Genomic DNA, 5923 nt, shown 5'->3' with positions numbered 1-5923 from the left:
CTTTGCTGGGGTACCAAGAAAGTGTGTGACAAGTCAAACCAGATTGGGATGATCATTTCACTTGTGCTGAAGCTCATTCATTATCCTCAAAAGCAAAACATCTGAAAAATTATTTAACTGCAACGAACTTTTGTGCTGAAGCTCATATATTGCCAGCGAAAAGCAGAACATCTTCTAACAAACGAGTTGTACAGAAAGAAAGATGCAAACTTTCCTTGCACACACATATTATCGGATAACAACATTGAGCATCGCTTGCACACAGCGATTTGTTTGTTACACAAGCAGCTAGTGCAGGGGCGCATAAGAATAATTTGGTTTTTCTGTGTCAACGGAACAGCTAGCAAGGGGTAACAGCATGTTCTCGGATCTTTGCAAGAGGGGCCTAAGAAAGAACACGATAAATCAGATGAGATTTAGGACAATCACTTCTGCTTCTTTGATTTCTTGGGCGGGTTTTTAGCAAGTGCCTCACCCTCCTCATCCGATGGGCCCTCGATGGATTCATCAGGGACATCGTTTGGGACGTTGTGCTTGGTGATGTACTCCTTGAGGATCACCATGCTCTTCTCCCTCATCGCCGCCAGCTGCTCCGACAGGGCACCCGACTCGGAGCTGACTGTGAACGATTCCCCTCCGAGAACCAGGGTGGCCTTTGCTCTAGGTTCTAGACTTGTCGCAGCATTCATCTCCATCGTCCAGGGATTATTAACCTGAGAATAAACATGGTAGCAGAGGTAAGGAAAGGGTGACACCGGTTCCACAGTTTCAGTTGTACGGCGTATTCAGAAAACGTCGATTCGACAATTTCATTAGCATGGAGTATTCATTCAGGGAATGATCTGTAAACTGTTCACTGGTGCAAAGCAAAATGCTGCTGGTTATCCTATCATGGCAATTAGAGGCAGTTCTGAAGCTTTTGTTTTTAGTTGAGTTCTGAAACTAATAATGGACTCTGCAGCAGAAGATCGTTCCGCTGCCTTCCAGAGACACAATCTACGAAAACTGATGATGAAACAAATGCCGGTGTGAATGAAGTACTGATGGGGATTAGTTGCAGCTACCCCCTTACAGAACACACTGCAACCAAATTCTTTCTACACAGCTCAAAAATGCTTGCATACAGAACCAAACACACAAAAAACATACGCCGCAGTCTATGATTACAGAATTTTGCAGCTCTCCAGACCAATTTATACATGGATGGAACACACAGATGAGAGCCCCCATCAGACAGATCCTACCTGCCTACGGTGCGGCGATGCCGCAAGCAACGGATAGGGGGGCCCGGGGGGAGCTAGGAAGAGAGGTTGACTGAGATCTTACGCGTGGGCTGTGGAGAGGCGGCGGCGGCGGAGGCTCGGCCGGGGAGAGAGCGTGCGGCGGCGCGCGCTTCGACGGCGTCACTTTTTTTCCCCCTGAGACAATTCGACGGCGTCAGTTAGGGCAGCACGCTCTTGAGAGGGGTGGGTAGGAGAGGAGCAGCTGGCCTGGGCCGCGCCGGACGCAGTAGTGGGCCGGAAAGCGAAGTGGGCCGGGCATAATCCATGGACTCCCTAAAAAAATCACCTAAAAAGAAACTTTTCTAGGAAAAAACTAAAAAGAAGCACTTCACCTCCAAAAACAAAAAAACAAAACCCCAAGAAAAACAAGAAAGCTTTCTTAATGGAAACTTTATTGTTTTTCTAAGTAAAAGTGTAATTTATTCTTCATCGTATACTCCCCATAGCTCCCGAAGCATGATAATCCACTGGATCAAGTATGGCTCCCTGGGAATTTTCCAAGCCATACTTGATTCGTGGAAATTGTCCAAGCCATACTTGATCTAGCGGAGATCGATGACTGTCGGGAGATGATGAGCTCTTTTGGCAGGGCAACTATAGTGCATTGTGCTCGAGAGAGTAATGGTGCTGCGCATGCACTAGCTCGAGCTAGTTACAAAAGGAAGTTCTTGAAGATGTAGCGTGATAAACCTCCGAAATTTCTAATTCCTTTCTCCCGTAACATACATGATATTAGTTTGTAAAGTTGCCAATTTTTTTAAAAAAGGCACTTCAATGTAATCAAAACACACTTCTAATGCCATTAGCAGGCTTAAGATCTAATTAAAAAACAGCTTAAGACGCCGCAATGCGAAGACTAGACTGCTATCTCTCTTGTGATAATGGGTCTTTGACAACCAGCTCCAGCTATGTACATGGCGGCGCCATCAACTCGTGGTACTCTTGTCGCTAAACAATAGATTATATATGGATCGAATGTCGAGGGCATCTCCCAATTTTAACCCTCAATCGTTCGGACCGAGCGATTCGAACACGTTTTGCCATCCAACAGTACCCCATGGATCCGCGGACAGGCCCGGGCATCTGTTTTCTTGTAAATCGGAAGCAAACTAGGGGGGATTTGCAGGAGTCAAGACCGCCACCACGTAGGAGTCTGACACCTCCAGCTCACCCAAAAACCCTCCCTGACCTTGTGTCTCCATCCTTCCCTTTTTCAATGCATCCGCTTCATCCCTCACCAGCGTTGTCGATGTACCACCCTGGCCGTCTGCCAAGCCCTCTCGAACTTCCGCTACCTCCACCGCTACACCCAGTCAAACACGCCGTTTGTCCTCCGCCATGGGTCCACATCTCGGTGTTAAAAAAAAAACAAACCTACCCTCTCTCAAAAAAAAAACCTACCCTAGAAAAAAACACAAACCTCTAGCCGGGCCTCGAATCTCAGCCCAACACCACGCTATCGAGAAAATAAGCAGAAGCAGCGCTACTGCCGGCGCTGAGGAGAACAGACGAAAACCTACCCTGCCGGCTGCCGCCTACCGGGTCGTCGCCGCTGCCGTTCCGTTCGGGCGCTCGGCGTTCGCCCTTACCAGCCGGCCAGCCTTCCCTTCCATCTCCTTCATTGCTTCCCCTGCAGGAGGCCTCCCCTTCGTTGCCGTTCGTCCTAGTCCTAGAACAGAATCAGGAGCAACCCGGCGGTCGGCGCACTTCGGCAATTGTGTGATACTTTAATGCCTTGATTGAATCATTGAAACGTGATCTATAGTTCTTAATGCGTTCCTCTTTCCATGTTGCCAGTCTTGTAATTCTGCACTTCTGTAACTGTTGAAACCAGGAAACATGGAAGCTTGCACCGGCAAACTTCAAAATCTTAACATAACCTCAGATATGACCCGAAAGATGGGCGATGGCACCAAGGCGGGAGCGGAGCCCGACGACGCCATATTTGAAAGGGACTACCTAGACGACGACAACGAGGAGGAATTGGAGCCCGAAGTAACCTTAGGTGTCTTGTGGAAACCAAAGGAACCATGGGACTTTCATTCTCTTCTCCCCCAGCACTTCCCCAGTAAAGCTGGCGGTGCCCCGGTGCGTGCGACTACGCTTTTACTTCAGATGTGCCTTACGCCGTGATGCCCGTTGAATCGTTCTTTAATCATGAGAAACATATTGCACTCTGCAGGCCTGGCTTGATCCTGTCAATTTGCCATCTGGAAAATCCAAGTTGCTGTGACTTCTGTGGTGACCCATTGCGTTTTGTCATGCAGGTTTGCTTCATTCCTAAAGCTTAACTCTACCCGGTCGTTTATGTCTACTAGGATTGCCAACAAAATTTGGTCACACATGCAGGTATACGTGCCAGATGGGTGGAAGGAGACAACCTTCCACCGCGCATTCTTTGTGTTTATGTGTCCATCCATGTCATGCTTACAACTAGACCAGCGTGAGCAGGGGAAGGACAAGGCAGCAAATCCTAGAAGGAGGTATCGGTAGCATAGCTGTTGATTGTCTAGTGTGTTGGCCCAAAGTTTCACATTTCTTGTCATGATCGCTTGCGGTGAATTGTGCTGCAGTGTGAAGGTCTTCAGGTGCCAGCTTCCCAGAATTAATGCATTTTATACTCCTGAAGAGCCTAAGGGGTGCGTGGGATCACAATGTTCAGGAGGTAGCTTTGCTTGCTTTAGTTCTACATGTTTTTTGCAGTTGAGCTGCAATTCTCCTTGATTCAACTACACTACAAAACTAGCTTTTGAAGTTGTGCAGACAGCTATTGAGTATGCTGATGTACAGCACAAGTTTCCCTTAATATTATTGACAACTTCGTCTCCAAAATTCACTACGCTTTTGATCTCAAAGCTCTTTACTTTTATCATGCACCGATTTGCTTGTGTCTTTGAATTGGTGTACTGTATGTTAAGCAAGGCACTAAGTCGTGTATTTTGTCTTTCAAATATCTCTGTTAGCACACCGATCTCGGCTTTGTGATTGGTGTGGTACATGGAAAGGTGAAATTTTGTGCAGCCACTGTAGCAAAGCAAGCTACTGTTCTAGGAAGCATCAGGTACCAAACAGGTTCTCGCCATATCTATTTAGCATTATCTGTTTACTTCTCCTGCTTGAATACTGAAATATCTATGTTTTGTTGGGGAACTCTCTGGAATGTTATTTAGGAATTGCATTGGCACGCTAGTCACGAGAACGATTGCTCTCAAATACCAGGTTCACCAGATGCTTCTATTCTGCCAGTTGCAGCGAAAGGTTCTTTGCCTATTTCAGTGTTATTTAGGTCTTTGTCTTACCTCCCTTGTAATTTGTTGCCGTTTGGACTATTTGCAGTATTTCCTGGCCACGCATGGCCTGAATATGCGGTGGATCATGAACCTGAGCCGTCATGTTCGACTAGTTCTATCAAGGATAATTCAGAACTGATGATGGTAGAAGGAGAAGTTGAATCAGATGCTATGATGCAGTTATTCATGGATCAGTTTGAGGTTTTCTTCGTGCTGTGGCCTATGCTTCCATATTCGTAGTAGAATGCTACTATTTATTTAGTACAATTCCACAACTTGTGTGCAGGATGATGAGGACAATACATGCTGGGCATCTTTCAGAGACCGTGTTTCAAGACGGACTCAAGTCTTGAGGTGACTTTTGTTTCTGTTTTTTGTGTTCGAGTGTGAATAAGTCTAGACTTTCGTTTGCATAAATTGTGTTTTCCCTTTTGTATAGAGAAAACTAGAGTTAGGTCTTTGTTTTGTGCCATGATTGCTATTTTACATGATGCATTGTCTCAACTACACTGAAGCAAACTATATGAACAAGTGTTCTGGTCATCATTTGGGTTTAGTGAATCTTCTGGTTATTGTTTATACTAAGCACATGACTAGGTATTGGTCTGATGATGTCGGCACTTGATCGACCTTCTGGACTACCATAGGACCATGAGTTCTGACACGTTTGATGGGCTCTCCTATACAACGTTGCGTCCTATCCCACTATATACTGTAATGAATCATGATTTTTGGTCGTCAAAATGGCCTTGCAGCATGTCTGTTGGCCATGCCTTACACAGGTCGTCCTGCACTCTGCCTGTTGTCACCGTTACAATCCCCCTAATGACAATTGGTTCATCCATTTAGTATTGCAAGAAGATTTTTAGCCAATTCGATAAAAATGCACGATTATGCAACAACTTTCTACGCGATTGCAACAAGAGTGTTGAATGTGTGCAATAAATGATTTAAAAATATATAGCAAAATAAAAAATCCTTCCCAAGAAAAACCGTCGATTCTCATAACATTTCTTTCATGAAATTGCAACGAGAATACACTTCTGTGGCTTTGCAACATGTGTGCACCAGAAACAAAATAAGCTATTGCAACATTAAAAATCTCAGTCCACAACAATGGAAAATCTTATTTATCAATATCCCACCTCCCATGCATAGTTTTATTCCCCTTGTGGCTTGTGTCTCCTCGATGCCCATGATGAGGTGCTATGCACTTGCGGAGCTACCTTTCAATTTTTTTTGTCATCCAATAGGTACTCATAAAGTCATAAATTAGCTCTTCATAAAGTTAAGCTTCGCCACTAGTGTTATGCCTTGTGGCACATTGGATGCATGGCGTGGTCAGAAAAA

The 5923-nt window shown here is 45.3% G+C and overlaps 1 long non-coding RNA gene and 1 pseudogene across 1 annotated transcript; one reads left to right on the top strand and one right to left on the bottom strand.

Annotated features, from left to right (window-relative positions):
• Positions 1–201: 201 nt before the first annotated feature.
• On the bottom strand, positions 202–1462 carry LOC123165831 (uncharacterized). The gene is made up of 2 exons (XR_006483198.1): positions 1327–1462; positions 202–713 (listed from the first exon to the last, which is right to left on the bottom strand). It is a non-coding gene; the product is annotated as an uncharacterized lncRNA (long non-coding RNA).
• A 1273-nt stretch (positions 1463–2735) lies between these two features.
• On the top strand, positions 2736–5022 carry LOC123171451 (programmed cell death protein 2-like; annotated as a pseudogene).
• Positions 5023–5923: the final 901 nt, after the last annotated feature.

This window comes from Triticum aestivum, chromosome 7D (assembly GCF_018294505.1).
Source record: "Triticum aestivum cultivar Chinese Spring chromosome 7D, IWGSC CS RefSeq v2.1, whole genome shotgun sequence".
NCBI classification, from domain to species: domain Eukaryota; kingdom Viridiplantae; phylum Streptophyta; class Magnoliopsida; order Poales; family Poaceae; genus Triticum; species Triticum aestivum.
This window is presented reverse-complemented; position numbering and strand designations above follow the sequence as displayed.